The sequence below is a fragment of the Amblyraja radiata genome, chromosome 5, assembly GCF_010909765.2.
Source record: "Amblyraja radiata isolate CabotCenter1 chromosome 5, sAmbRad1.1.pri, whole genome shotgun sequence".
NCBI classification, from domain to species: Eukaryota; Metazoa; Chordata; class Chondrichthyes; order Rajiformes; family Rajidae; genus Amblyraja; species Amblyraja radiata.
Window position 1 is genome coordinate 31,974,082 of NC_045960.1, and position 15,914 is coordinate 31,989,995.

At 47.3% G+C, this 15,914-nt stretch overlaps 1 protein-coding gene and 1 long non-coding RNA gene across 2 annotated transcripts in view; one reads left to right on the plus strand and one right to left on the minus strand.

Annotated features, from left to right (window-relative positions):
* The window catches only part of ahi1 (Abelson helper integration site 1), a 227,943-nt gene extending 224,399 nt beyond the window's left edge, over positions 1-3,544 (minus strand). Inside the window, exon 1 of the mRNA XM_033020945.1 lies at positions 3,349-3,544. The gene's annotated coding sequence lies outside the window, so the exon portion shown is untranslated. The remainder of the gene's footprint in view (positions 1-3,348) is intronic.
* A 25-nt stretch (positions 3,545-3,569) lies between these two features.
* The window catches only part of LOC116973158, a 133,023-nt gene continuing 120,678 nt past the window's right edge, over positions 3,570-15,914 (plus strand). The window contains exon 1 of the long non-coding RNA XR_004412006.1: positions 3,570-3,644. This is a non-coding gene — a long non-coding RNA (uncharacterized LOC116973158). The remainder of the gene's footprint in view (positions 3,645-15,914) is intronic.

Genomic DNA, 15,914 nt, shown 5'->3' on the forward strand with positions numbered 1-15,914 from the left:
GCTCCAACACTTTGTGTATCGCTCAACATGCCAGCATCTGTGGTCCCCCATGTCTCCATTTGTCAGCTGGAAGAACTCAGCGGGTCATGGAGTCTGAAGAAGGACCCTGACCCAAAACCTCGCCTGCCCATTTCCTTCCACCGATTTCATGTAGTCACTTTTCGATAAAACCCCTCCGCCCCAGTTATTCCAAGTCCATTTAATTCCACGTGTCTCCATTTCATTAATTAAGTCACTGGTACTGTCACATCGTTCGTTTTCAGTCAATGCAACGGAACAGCCTGAAGAAGGGCGACGATAGACACAAAAAGCTGGAGTAACTCAGCGGGACAGGCAGCATCTCTGGAGAGAAGGAATGGGTGATGTTTCGGGTCGAGACTCTTCGACAGACTGGTAAGGGAAACGAGAGATATAGATGATGATGTATTGTAGAGAGATAAAGAACAATGTATGCAAAAAAGTAACGATGATAAAAGAAACAGACCATTGTTCGCTGTTCGTTGGGTGAAAACGAGAAGCTGGTGCGACTTGGGTGGAGGAGGGATAGACAGAGAGGGAATGCCGGGGTTACTTGAAGTGAGAGAAATCAATATTCATATCACTGGGCTATAAGCTGCCCACGCGAAATATGAGATGCTGTTCCTTCAATTTGCATTTAGCCTCACTCTGACTGGAGGAGACCTCGGACAGAAAGGTCAGTGTGGGAATGGGAAGTGTTTGGCAACCGGGAGATCAGGTGGGTCCAAGTAGCAACCTGGAGAGTTGCGATCCGAAACGTCACCCATTCCTTCTCTCCAGAGATGCTGTCCGACCCTCTGAGTTACTCCAGCTTTTGGTGTTTATCGTTGGGGTAACCAGCATCTGCAGTTTCTTCCTACACAACAGAACAGTACGAGGAGCGGTTAATGTTAGAGGCTGCTCACTAACCTCACTATGTTTACATCGTCCTCTCTAGCAATGAATAAATATAATTTGGTTACTGTATTATTGACTACAACCGCCCGTTTAAAAACACTAATGACTGCTCTTTAATTCTCAACCACTGGATATTTGCATGGAAACATATTGCATGTTTTCGTTCAGTGAGATAATTCAATTTTAATAGACTGAGGTGTTAAATCTGGGGCCACCACAACAAACTAAATGACCTATAATTTAAATAGAGCATTTAGGATCGATAATAACATTCCCAAGACTATTTCACATATATAATTCCAGCACCATTTCACACTGAGCTGTCCGTGATGTTTAAAGGGGCTGGCATCTGCCCTGATCTGTTGTTCGGATAAAACACTTTGAAATAATATAAAGTTTTGAAATTAATCCTCGCCGCTTAATGTACACTTTGGGCTAAGATTTGATCCGTGCACAAAGAGCAATGTAAACGGAATGGAATCTCTATTAACGTTCTGAGACTCTCTACATAATGGAAGTGATCACATTCAGCCCTTCGAGCCAGCATTGCCATTCAATATGATCATGGCTGATCATCCAAAATCAGTACCCAGTTTCTGCTTTCTCCCCATATCCCTTGATTCCGTAACCCTAAGAAATTTAAACATGGGAGGCTTTTTATAGTGAAAAAAAAACTGCATGACATCATTTTAACCATGTGATGATTTTTCCACACGTCGGTAGTCATTGTTGGCTCAAGAGTAACTCGGGAGAGGAACTTGGTAACTTGGGAGTGGAACTTGGTAACTCGGGAGTGGAACTTGGTAAGTCGCAGAAATGAGAAATAAACGGCAAACTTAGATACACGTGGGAACGCGTTTAAACTCGTGAACATAAACTTGGAATCTCGTAGAAAACCACGAGTTTAATTTTTTCTTTCACTCGGGATCACTCGTGGGTGGACTCGCACCGTGAGACAGGGCCATTAGAAGGATTTAAAAGTAACATTAGCAAATTTGCAATTACACAAAGCTGGGTGGCAGTGTGAACTGTGAAGAGGATGTTATGAGGATGCAGAGTGACTTGGACAGGTTGTGTGAGCGGGCAGAAACATGGCAGATGCCGTATAATGTGGATAAATGTGAGGTTATCCACTTTGGAGGCAAGAACGGGAAGACAGATTATTATCTGAAGGGTGTTCAAAAGGGAACTGCAGATGCTGGAATATCGAAGGTACACAAAATTGCTGGGGAAACTCAGCGGGTGCAGCAGCATCTATGGAGCGAAGGAAATAGGCGACGTTTCGGGCCGAAACCCTTCTTCAGACTTGTCTGAAGGGTGTCAGGTTAGGTTAGAAAAAGGGGAAGTACAATGAGACCTATAGTGTCATAGTACATCAGTTACTGAAAGTAAGCATACAGGTACAACAGGCAGTGAAGAAAGCTAATGGCATGTTGGCCTTCATAAAGAGAGGAGCAAAGAGGTCCTTCTGCAGTTGTACAGGGCCCTGGTGGACCACACCTTGCTATTGAGGAATTGCAGAGTAGATCACGAGGTTAATTCCCGGGATGGCGGGACTGTCATATGATAAAAGAATGGAGCGACTGGGCTTGTATTCACTATAGACTGTGGTTTTAAAATTTGTGCAAAAGTTGATATCCCTCAAAAAGAAGGGTCCCCAAAACATCATCTGCCCAGCCTCTCCACAGATGCTGCCTGACCTACTGAGTTATTCCAGAACTTTGTGTTTTGCTCAAGCATTCAGTATCTGTCTGAAGAAGGGTCTCGACCCGAAACATCACCCATTCCTTCTCTCCCGAGATGCTTCCTGTCCCGCGGAGTTACTCCAGCTTTTATTGTCTATCTTCGGTTTAAACCAAAGATACTAGAGGAGATCCTCTGGTATCTTTGGTTTAAACCAGCATCTGCAGTTTCTTCTTACATATCCAGCATCTGCAGTTCCTTATGTCTCCACCGATCACTTGCCTGGCTTTGGCCCGCCCTCCACCTTTTTCCCAGTTTTCTACCCCTCCTGCTACAATCAGTCTGAAGGATGGAACCCGAAACGTCTATCCATTCCCTCCAAAGATGCTGCCTGACCCGCTGAGTTACTCCAGCACTTTGTGTTTTGCTCAATCTGCAGTGTCTTGTGTCTCCAAACGACACCGTCAGGTCGCGTTGACAACTCCACATGGGAGTCATTGCGACCACTGTAAACATTGAAAAGTCGATGGAAACCACAGCAACCGCGCAGTTATCCGTATCTAAAATCCAGCTACAACGATACTGCCTCGCTTTATATACATGTTATTTCAAAGCGCGGATGCCTCTCGGGTAAAGCCGTAACACGAATTCAAAGTATTTTCTTGGAGCAGCGGCCTGGCAACGCTGAAGCCGCCTTCTTGGCAACCGCCGCACAAGCAATGTCGCTGAGCTGAGCACTGACTGACTGACCTGTGCGGAGTCTGGGATGGCGGTGGCCTCGACTGCGTAGCTCCGGCTCCAGCGCGGTGTCATGAACGGTCCGGCGCCAACATGGACGCTGCCACCGCCAGCTACTGCGCTGCACGAACCGCTCTTTGCGCACCACAGCTCCGCTGGCAGAAGGGGGCCGCGCCACAGACAGCAGCGTCACAACAACCGGGCTTAAGCCGCGTCGCTGCCATTCACGAGCGCGACGGTTGAAGCGCCCTCACGCCGCCGCCAGGCTCGAGCGAAAAGCACGCGGAGGGACCGGGGCCGACGTGCTGGTGAGGAAAAAGTATTGGTTTTAAAATGAACAGTAGAGTTTAATAGAGTTATCAATCAATCAACCCCTTTATTGTCATCTTTCAAAGCAACCGTTGTACAATGCAAAATGAGAAGACGTTTCCCAGGGAATACCAGAGCATCGCACATGAAACTTAAAACATTTTACACATGATAACAGTAAAAACAATCCAGCCCCTGATGACACTGTATAAATAGTTAAAAGCAGGTAAAACAGCAACATTTAAAACAGTCATTAAAATGTGCAGGATGCAACTGTAGATGCTAGTCTAAACAGAAAATAGAGACAAAATGCGTAGGAAGGAACTGCAGACGCTGGTCTAAAGACAATATAGCAATGTTACAAAATGTTGAGATTTTAAAAATCACGTCTGCAATTTATCCCATCAGATAAAGCATAAAAATAAGTTTATTTTCACACCTAATTCACTTTCATATCATCAGTATTAAAAAAGTTATAGTCATTTTCATACTCGGAAATTAACATCTTGTTCCCACTTGCTTTTTCATTGACTTAACACAAAAGTTGTAATCGAGGACAGTCAAAAGCCCATAACTTTCTTAAAAATTAAGAGAACTGAATGAAATGTTCAGTTATTTTAGATTGAAGCATTCTGAAACAAATATGAAACATCTAACTTGGATGACCTGAAGTTAAAGCATATAATTAGTTAGTTACCTAATTGTAGCTAATTACAAAATTGACCGTTGTGACGGAAATAGCAATAAACACCCAGACTGCCTTGAAAATTCAAAAATGTGATATTCTCAAGATCAGAACTTTAATATTATTGTATTATATGCTGTAAGTCCATAACAGATAGCTAAAGAAATTACAATTTCTAGCAAAAGACCAAGTCTTTATGGAGAAGATCGGCTGCTAGCTGGTACATTGGCATATCATAATCAGTAGCATCATCATACTCCTCAGATTGTATAGAAGAACACTTAATTAAAACATTTATCATAGCCAGCAGATGTCAGCTATTTTATGTACCCCAGACATCAACTTAGACTCACGTGCTTGTTAGTTAATTAGCAGCACTTAATTAAATCATTTATCTAGTAATCAAGGCACTAAACAAGTTACTTATTTTTACTTTTGTATGTGAACGACGAGATATGACGGGAAATGTAAAGTTTAATAAGACTGAACCAAGGTCGGAAGTAATGGTGGTGAGACAGTGAATGTTAGAATTGACGATAGATTGATGCAAAGGAGTACAGCATGAAAGATAATGAAGCAGAGATAGGGCTGAAGAACTGTAATAAGCCCAAAATAAAAAATTCCTGGCCTACCTTAATTCCACAAAGGACCTTAAATTATCCCGACTCCAGGCCGCTCCCGACGCCTATACTCCGCGACTCGACCGCCCGCAGACTCCGGGCCCCAACTGCGGCCTACATCGCCTGCCCGAGTCCCGCGACAACATCTTGGGCACGAGGAGCGCCTTCAATACTCACCAGGACGCCGCCTTCACCGACCTCCACATCGATGTTGCCGCCGACCCTCACCTGCCGACCGATGATGCCCAGCCTCGCCGCCTCAACGGTAACCTGGACACCCTCCCCCTCGCTGATTCCTCCGTCGCTCGCCGCCCCCCTGGACCGCCCAACCTCATCGCCGCACCGGGCCCACCCGACATCGCCGCCGCACTGGGCCCATCCAGCATCGTCGCCGGACCGGGACCACTGAACGTCGCCGCCGCACTGGGCCCGCCTAACATCGCCGCCGCACTGGGCCCGCCGGGCTCAACTCCACTGGGTCCTAGTGCCCGTCTGCCCAACCTTGCTAACCTCAGTGGCTGTTCCACTGACCCTCCCCATCCCCCTCCAACCATGTCACCCCCGCTCTTCCCCACCCACATTACAGCCCCCGCACCCCCCCACCCCCTGACCACCCACCACTCCTCCAACACCCACAACCCCCCACACATCGCCCCGTCCCCAGTCCACCCACCTGCCTTCCTCTGGCCCCAACCCCCACCCCTGCCGGGTGTTCACCATCCCCCCCCGACCTCCCCCTCTCCCACACCGAACGGTCTGTCCTCAGCAGAGGTCTTACCTTTGTCCCCCTCCGTCCCCATCTCAATGAGTTCCGCGCCCACCATGACTTGGAGCGCTTCCACCGTCGTCTCCGCCTCACAGCGCACTTCCATGGGAAGGAGTCCTCACCCCCCAATGATGACCCTTTTTCCCGTCTCCAACGCACCCCCTCCTCGTGGAACCCCCCTCGCAACGTCCCGGCTCTGGAACTCTTCATCCAGAACTGCCGCCGCGACGTCAACCGCCTCAACTTCTCCACTCCCCTGTCTCACTCTAATCTCTCCCCCTCTGAACGCACTGCCATTGAATCACTCCGCACAAACCCAGATTGGGTCATCAAACCAGCCGACAAGGGAGGTGCCGTGGTAGTCTGGCGCGTCGATCTCTACAAAGCTGAGGCCACGCGCCAACTCTCGGACACCTCCTCCTACTTACTCTTGGACCATGACCCCACTGACGAGCACCAGGCCACCATATCTAGCACCATCACCGACTTCATCAATTCCCACGCCCTGCCCGACCAAGCTTCCAACCTCATCGTTCCCCAGCCCCGCACGGCCCGTTTTTACCTTCTCCCCAAAATCCACAAACCCGGCTCTCCCGGCAGACCCATTGTCTCTGCTTGTTCGTGCCCCACCGAACTCATCTCCACATACCTTGACTCCCCCTTGGTCAAATCCCTTCCCACCTATGTTCTAGACACCTCAGACACTCTCCGCCGTCTCCACGCATTCCACTCTCTAGGCCCTCACCCCCTCATCTTCACCATGGATGTCCAGTCACTCTACACCTCCATCCCCCACCAGGATGGCCTCAAAGCCCTCCGGTTCTTCCTCGACCAGAGGAGCAACCTATACCCAGCCACTGACACTCTCCTCCGCCTAGCGGAGTTGGTCCTCACCCTCAACAACTTTACGTTTGACTCCTCCCATTTCCTCCAAACACAAGGCGTAGCTATGGGCACACGCATGGGCCCCAGCTACGCCTGCCTCTTTGTCGGGTACGTTGAACAATCCTTGTTCAATACGTACCAGGGCCCCATCCCCAACCTCTATCTCCGTTACATTGACGACTGCTTTGGGGCCACCTCCTGCACCTACACACAACTGACTGACTTCATCCACTTCACCACCAACTTCCATCCGGCACTCCAATACACCTGGACCATTTCCGACACTTCCCTACCATTCCTTGACCTCACCATCTCCATCGCAGGGGACAGACTCCTGACCGACATACATTACAAACCTACTGACTCACATGGCTATCTGGACTACACGTCTTCCCACCCTGCCCCCTGTAAAGACTCCATCCCCTACTCCCAATTCTTCCGCCTACGCCGCATCTGTTCCCAGGATGAGACATTCCATACCAGGGCATCGGAAATGTCCTCGTTCTTCAGGGAACGGGGATTCCCCTCCGCCACCATAGATGAAGCTCACAGCAGGGTCTCATCCATACCCCGTAACACTGCTCTCTCCCCCCATCCCCGCACTCGCAACAAGGGCAGAGTCCCTCTGGTCCTCACCTTTCACCACACCAGCCGGCAAATACAACACATAATCCTCCGCCATTTCCGCCACCTCCAACGTGACCCCACTACTCGCCACATCTTTCCATCTCCCCCCATGTCTGCCTTCCGCAAAGACCGCTCCCTCCGCAACTCCCTTGTCAATTCTTCCCTTTCCTCCTGTACCACCCCCTCCCCGGGCACTTTCCGTTGCAACCGCAAGAAATGCAACACCTGTCCCTTCACCTCCCCCCTCGACTCCATTCAAGGACCCAAGTAGTCGTTCCAGGTGCGACAAAGGTTCACCTGTATCTCCTCCAACCTAATCTACTGCATCCGCTGCTCTAGATGTCAGCTGATTTACATCAGGGAGACCAAGCGGAGGTTGGGCGATCGTTTCGCCGAACACCTCCGCTCAGTCCGCAATAACCTACCTAACCTCCCGGTGGCTCAGCACTTCAACTCCCCCTCCCATTCCCAATCCGACCTCTCTGTCCTGGGTCTCCTCCATTGCCAGAGTGAGCAACACTGGAAATTGGAGGAACAGCACCTCATATTCCGCCTGGGGACCTTGCGTCCGTATGGCATTAACATTGAATTCTCCCAATTTTGCTAGCCCGTGCTGTCTCCTCCCCTTCCTTAACCCTCTAGCTGTCTCCTTCCACCCTCCCATCCGCCCGCCCTCGGGCTCCTCCTCCCTTTTTCCTTCCTTCACCCCCCATCAGTCTGAAGAAGGGTTTCGGCCCGAAACGTCGCCTATTTCCTTCGCTCCATAGATGCTGCTGCACCCGCTGAGTTTCTCCAGCAATTTTGTGTACCTTCGATCTTCCAGCATCTGCAGTTCCTTCTTGAACACAACTGTAATAAGCTGTTTGTTTCTATGGATCAGGGAGCAATTAGAGAGCGGACAGGTGGTGTCATCTCTGAATGTTCCAGCCGAATATTTGCAAATAAAGGCTTTCGTCTTCTTGAGGAATTCTCCATGTCTGTGTCATCTTATCCAAATTTGAGTCTTAAAACCACGACAATTGAAACCAATAAGCAACTCTGTACACCTTGTTTTTCCTCAACTTTTCAATTTTGGCAATGTAAACTACAAGTTTTTGCTCTTCAAACCATGCATCTCATGCCTTTCTACCTACTACTTTCCCATTAAGAATGTCCTGTAGATCATCACATTTGGAGTAGTCCAAATTCCGATAATCTCTGCGAATGCTGTTTAAATCAGTCTATTTCAATTTTTTCCCTATTTTTTCCTCTCTTTCGTGCCCTGAGCATGCTCCTTGTCTTTCTGTCGCTTGATGATTTCTGTTCTCAATTCCTTCTGTTTTTTCTTCCGTTTGTTCCTCTGCACTCTCCCCCATGTCACTGCCTTACAGAGCACCTCCTCCCTATGTTGCTCCTCGAGATTATCAAGGTAATTGACTGTTCTATTCTTGCAGGCTCGCATCCTACATGACAAATAACACATGGTGGCATTAGGAGATTTCTGTTTCGATGAGCTAAACATTCCCATTATCTCCTCCGCATCAATGTTGTGTGATCTTGCTGATGCAGTCTCCTCCTTCAGTTTCTCAGTTACATCAAGTTCAAAGTATTTACTATACTGCCTCTTCAACACAGTTTGAATTTGAATTTGATTCCTTTATTGTCATTCAGACCTTTCGGTCTGAACAAAATTACGTTGCCTGCAGTCATACACAGTAACAATAAATAACAAAACACAAATTAACATCCACCACAGTGAGTTCACCAAGCACCTCCTCACTGTGATGGAGGCAAAAGTCTCAGTCTCTGTCTCTTCCCTCCTTGTTCTCCCTCTGCGCTGAGGCGATCCAGGCCGAAGATGCCGCTCTCCAGTCCAGCGGACCTCCGTGGTGATGTCGCCGCTGCCGAAAGCCGGAACGCCGTCTCCGCTCCGAGTCGGCCCGCCACAGCCTCAGCTCCGAGTCCCGCTGCATCAGCTCCGAGTCCTGCTGCATCAGCTCCGAGTCCCGCAGCCACAGCTCCGAGTCCCGCTGCAACAGCTCCGAGTCCCACAGCCACAGCACCGAGTCCCATTGCATCAGCTCCGAGTCCCGCTGCAACAGCTCCGAGTCCCGCTGCCCCAGCTCCGAGTCCCGCAGCCTCAGCTCCGGGCCGCTGCATCAGCCTCCGAGTCCTGCTGCAACAGCTCTGAGTCCCGCTGCCCCAGCTTCGAGTCCCGCAGCCCCAGCCCCGGGCCACTGCATCAGCTCCGAGTCCCGCTGCAACAGCTCCGAGTCCCGCAGTCTCAGCTCTGGGCCGCTGCCGAAAGCTGGAACGCCGCATCAGCGAGTCGGGCCACCGCTGCCTCGGCCCCGAAGACGGGCAGCCTCGCGTTGGTAAGTCTTGGCTGGCTCTGCTTCCGGAGCCTTGAGGTCGGTCGTGGGTTGGAGACCGCCAGCTCCGCCATTAGGCCTCAGCGCAGACGGAGGCAGAGAAGGAGAATACGACAAGAAAAAGTTGCATTACCCCGAAGGGAGAGACAAAAAAAAACATGTTTCACTACCCCCCCCCCCCCCCATAACACAACCTAATAAACTAAAACTTAGCCAAAACAAGACCAAAAAAACCAACAAAAAACAGTAAAGACAGACGGACTGCAGGCGAGCCGCAGCTGTTAACAGCGCCGCCACTACCGCCACAGTGATGACAGCTTGAAGACAGCTCCTCATATTTGAACTGAACTGTGGATGTACTGGTAGCTCCCGAAGTTTTGTCAACGTGGCATCAAGATGCACCTCCTCATTGAAGAAATCTTCCCTTGCCAATATCAAGTTCTCTGGATTATCTGTGGCTTCCTTTAGAGCAGCAATCACCCCTTTAACCACTTTGATGCCATCAACATGGTTGATCTGATGCTGGCTTGAAGTGTAGAAGCACTTTATCCAAGGCCCAGTCAGTTATTTGCCAAGTAAGCCTAATATCTGGAGTTCCACTTTTGCTTCAGCCTGGGTGAAGTCATGGAGGATGGCGCTTCTCAACCCCCCACAGGATGTTCCGCTATTCAGCAGGGCAACAAATTCATCATAATGTTCTATGAGCTTGCCACAAATATAGAAAAGTATATGCAATCTGTTGCCACGGTACCGTGGGAGGACACCTCGGGGGATGTTCCTTTCATCCAAAAATGCAACAAATCCTTTTGGGTCCCCTTTTCCATTCTTGTACTGAAGTTTGCTCATCTGCAGTATGACATTTACTGCTCGACAGTCTTTCCCAAACAAGAATTTTCCTCTGGATTGTTTCTGCATTTTGAGGGCTGAGTGAACTAATGTTGCGATGGAGTCAAGAGGATGCAAGTGGCAGTAGAGCTCATTCAAAGATTTACCCCACTCACTGCTCACAATCCTAATCGCAGCATGATTAGCTGCACACCTGTCACTCATTGTATTTGAAATATTGTTGATTATCTTTTGGCTGGTGTCCTTGAAAATCTGCTTGCTCATTGAAATAAGTGTAAGTTTTACACAAATTGTCAACTGTTTCGCAAATATGTTGCGCATAGTCCTCAGCAGTCCCACCAGCCAATTCATCGACTGCTGCAGAAAGACATTTATTTGTGGTGGTGAAGTGTACACTGTTAATATGGGTCTCTTGGGTAGTTGCATCAAAACCCACAGTCAAATCATTTGTTGCTAGGATCATCTCTGCTGTCTGCAACTCAGCAATAGCTCCCAATTCTCAGGCCATAACTTCAACTGCACTGCGTTGAGGAACATGCTCCAGATTAAGTCCACTCCGCATGCAGAACTGGCTTATCAGGATTGGAATGTTTGCTGTGGGAGTTGTGTTTACAATACAGTCAAACACATGCATCCTTGTTGTTGAGGTGTAAGTCTTCTGGTCCACCTTTGACTTGACAATACTGGCAGCCTGCAGAATATCGATTGTTTCTTTGAGGACAAGATTGTCAAATTCGAGGCGTCTCACATCCTCTTCCCAGTCCTTTAGTTTTTCATGAACTTTTCTGTACTGGTGAATTGAAACAGTTTTCCTCTTTTTCTTACTGCCACAAAACTTCAGCAATTGTGTGCTTTTTTAAGTCTCAAAAACTCTGCCTTGGTTTCAGCAAGCTCTCATGCAAAAGTTTTCCCACGTAATTTGGTTTTGAGTTCCTGAATCTTTCTGTCCTTTAAATCTATTTGTTTTTGCTTTCTCTTTAAGGCTTGATTAACTACACGTTTTGGTAGTTTTCAACTGTGCCCTAAGTTCACTGATCTTTGTGCGATACTTTAGTGCAAGAGCGACCTTGGATGTGGACAGAAAGTTTAGTGTTTTCTTCAATTTCTGTTTCCTTGGTGAAAGAGTTAGAAATTCTCTGCTACATCTTGTTGAAACACTAGATGTCGATGGCATTGGTTCAGGTGAGGCAGCAGCTGTCGTTGGCGTTGCTAGATTCAGTGGAGCATGCAGACTATGACTGTCATCGCCCATGTCCTCAGTGTCTTGAAATATGGGCACTTGGCTTTCGGCTGATGTCAAAGATTCAGGATCTTGAGCATCAGGCGGTGAAATGTCAACTAAAGAAATGTGTTGACTGCCTTCTGGAAGTTTAAAAGTTTCATCACAAATTTTCATAAATGCTCCAAGTTCCTTGAGATTGCTGAGTTTTTTAAACTTAAGCAAAGTCCGGTTAACGAGAGTCCTCACTCTTGAGTTAACAGCAGCCAATGAATAGCCTTCTGCATCCGACAAAGAGAAATGTGAACTCAGCAATTTCTCTGTTTCAAACAGACTTTTTCCAAACGAGGTATACAAGTACAGGATGTGTCTATTTTTAAGATCCCTTTTAGACTCGGGCATGACAGAGAAATTCACTTCAAGTTGAACTCTAGCTATGCCTGGCTGGGCTTTTGGATTGACAATTTTGCATTTCTTCTGTGGAGACATCTGTTTATAATGTAAATTTAAAAAAAACACTGAACAGCATTAACAGAAACAAGTTATTATTTGTAGTTTTGGAAAAAAAGTTAGAAATTATAGTTAAACGCTAAAACAAATAGTAAAAACCCAACAAAAAATTCATATTTATTAGTTTCATCAAATCAAATTCATTTAATCAATTAAATTCATCTAAATTCAATTACTAAATCTAAACATCTATCCATTTCTTAAGAAAAGGCTAAAATGTTTAAATAGCCTAAGTATCCAAATAACATTCACACAAGAGTTCACAATATAACATGAATTTTATATCTCACTGTCATGAACTTATAGGCCAAATGGAAGGAATTAAATGTTTAATTCCCATAAATTAATCCAGAAACATCCACTCAAAATATAATCAAAATTATTATTTTTGTACAATACATGTGACTAAAACTGTTGTGGATATTTAGTATAAAAACTAGACCAAGTGCAGACCCGTTGGGTCTGTGCCCCCAACGTGCGGTTGTGTGGGGGGGGGGGGGCGGCATGCAGCGTCACACACACTACCCCCTCCCCGCACACATGCTAATTACCCCCTTGATATTCTATTAATATTATTAATTTGCTCCTTTTACCCCATAACCACCCTATCTACTGACGCATAGCCCCCAACTCGCAGTCGCATCAAGAGAGCGGGGCGGGGGTAGAGAGTGAGGGCAGAGAGATAAGGGGCAGAGACAGAGAGAGAGGCAGAGACAGAGAGAGGGGGGGCAAGAGGGAGAGGGGGAGGAGAAGAGCGAGGGTGGGTGAGGAGGGGAGAGAGGGAGGGGAGGAGAGAGAGAGAGGGGAGGGGAGGGGCGGTGAGAGGGGGGGTGAGAGAGGGGGGTGAGGGGAGCAGGGGGAGGGGGGAGGATGGGGAAGGGGGTGGAGGGAAGGGGGTTGTGGGGGGGAGGGTGGTTTAGGGGTGGGAGGGTGGCGGAGGGGGAGAGACAGGGGAGAGACAGAGGGGAGGGGGGAAAGGGGGGGTGAGGGAGTGGGGGAGGGGAGAGAGAGGGGGAGAGAGAGAGAGGGGAGGGAGAGATATGTGAGAAAGGGGAGAAGAGGGGGAGAGAGGGAGGAGGGGGGGAGAGGGGGAGAGAGAAGGGGGAGAGAGAGAGAGGAGGGAGGAGAGCGAGAGGGGAGGCGGAGGGGGGGAGAGAGAGGGGGGAGAGAAAGAGGGGGGAGAAAGAGGGGGGGGAGGGGGGGGAGGAGGGAGGGGGGAGGGGAGGGAGAGAGAGGGGGGAGAGAGGGGGGGAGAGAGAGAGAGAGAGAGAGAGAGAGAGAGAGAGAGAGAGAGAGGAGAGGAGAGAGAGAGAAAGGGAGAGAGACGGGGGGGGGAGAGAGAGAGATAGGGAGAGAGAGAGGTGGGGAGAGAGAGGAGGGGAGAGAGAGAGAATGCCTTTTTACTTCAACCCAAACCCCCCAAACAACCATTTGCAGGCGGTGCCTTTTTACTTCAAGCCAACCATATTTTCATTTTCAAACCACATTAAGGGCACTTACAGTTGTGTAGACATTTGTTCAGTGTTATTCAGAGCTCAGAGAGACATGACATCCATCTTGCAGAGAGTGAGTGAGGCACACCAGTTCCTGGTTTTATAGTCCCTCCCCCTCCTTCCAGCAGGGGCAGCAGAGAGAATGGTGATTTAAAAAAAAAACATTAATATCTCTCTGATTTGTCATCGATGGGAAAAATCCTCCGCACCCGTAAGGCGGAGGGGAGCTCTGAGCGAGGTGGCCAAAAATGACGGCCGTAGGTGGCGGCGTTCTGTCGGAAATCGCAGCACAGTAGGCCAAAAGCGGTCAAGATCAGAGATTTAGTAATATAGATATTGATCATGGAGCGAGAATAACACAAAATATAGATGATTTAGATGCTCTTATGACATGATTGTCCAAAAAAAAGGAGGATTTAAATCATCTTACGAGTGGGTGTTTCTGGAATGTGATCGATTGGAACGTTGCCGTTGCCGTACATTTTAAGCCAATATCGTCAGGCAAGACACTGCCGATTCTTATGGGGCCTAATTAACATTTTCGCATTGTAAAATTAGACTAAAGCCACCCCAAGAAGCAAGATTATATGTAAAATAAAGGATTTACCGTTTGTTTTATCCTGATATTGCAATCCGTGGCGTTGAAGGCGTTAGAAGTCCCTTTTTACTTTAATCCAGCGATTAAATTGTCCAGCGACTTAAATAAATAAACTGGGAACGGAAGTCCGATTGATTTTTCTTCATCAGCTAGCAGCCCGAGGAAATCCTTCTCCGACAAGCAATACAAACCTGCATTTTAATCTCGCCCCCCTCAAAGGCTCCGTAGTCGCACGCACAGCCAGTGGCAGAACTGGAACGCTGCTGAAGGTAGGTTTTGTAACATCGCTACAATAGACAATAGGTGCAGGAATAGGCCATTCGGTCCTTCGAGCCAGCACCGCCATTCAATGTGATCATGGCTGATCATCCACAATCAGTACCCCATTCCTGCCTTCTCCTCATATCCCCTGACTCTGCCATCTTTTTTTAAAAAAAATTTTTTAAATGTATTTTATTAGAAGTTAATACAATACAAAACAATACAGTGGTACCTAATTTTAGGTGCCAACTATGTAATAACGTAATACATTCTATGTACAACCTCTAGTTTTATGTTTTTGAAAAGGAAGTAAGAAAGACAGGAAAAAAAAATAGAGAGAAGAAAAAGAGGAAAACTAGATAGTAGAAAATAGAAAAACGTGAAGTGTGTATATAAGGAAACAAAAATAGAAAGTAGAAATAGGAGAGAAAGACCCTTAAAAAATAAATTTTCAAATATTTATTCGGAGATGTAAATCTATCCACGACCTGACCTGAAATCAGTAATCTTTACGGTACCACTGCATCACATGATTCCAAAAAGTCGATGAAAGGGGACCAACTCCTTAAGAATTGGTCATATTTATCTATTAGTCGGAGCCCTATCTAGCTCTCTCTTGAAAGTATCCAGAGAACCAGCCTCCACCGCCAACTGAGGCAGAGAATTCCACAGACTCACAACTCTCTGTATGAAAAAGTGTTTCCTCATCTCTGTTCTAAATGGCTTACCTCTTATTCTTGAACTGTGGCACCTGGTTCTGAACTCTCCCAACATCGGGAACATATTTCCTGCCTCTAGCGTGTCTAAACCCTTAATAATCTTATATGTTTCAATAAGATACCCTCTCATCCTTCTAAACTCCAGAGTATACAGTGGCTTGCAAAAGTATTCATACCCCTTGAACTTTTCCACATTTTGTCACGTTACAACCACAAATGTAAATGTATTTTATTGGGATTTTATGTGATAGGCCAACACAAAGTGGCGCATAATTGTGAAGTGGAAGGAAAATGATACATGGTTTTCAAATTTTTTTACAAATAAAAAACTGAAAAGTGTGGCGTGCAAAAGTATTCAGCCCCCTTTACTCTGATACCACTAAATAAAATCCAGTGCAATCAATTGCCTTCAGAAGTCACCTAATTAGTAAATAGAGTCCACTTGTGTGTAATCTAATCTCAGTATAAATACAGCTGTTCTGTGAAGGCCTCAGAGGTTTGTTAGAGAACATTAGTGTACAAACAGCATCATGAAGCCCAAGGAACACGCCAGACAGGTCAGGGATAAAGTTGTGGAGAAGTTTAAAGCAGGGTTAGGTTATAAAAAAATATCCCAAGCTTTGAACATCTCACGGAGCACTGTTCAATCCATCATCCGAAAATGGAAAGAGTATGGCACAACTGCAAAC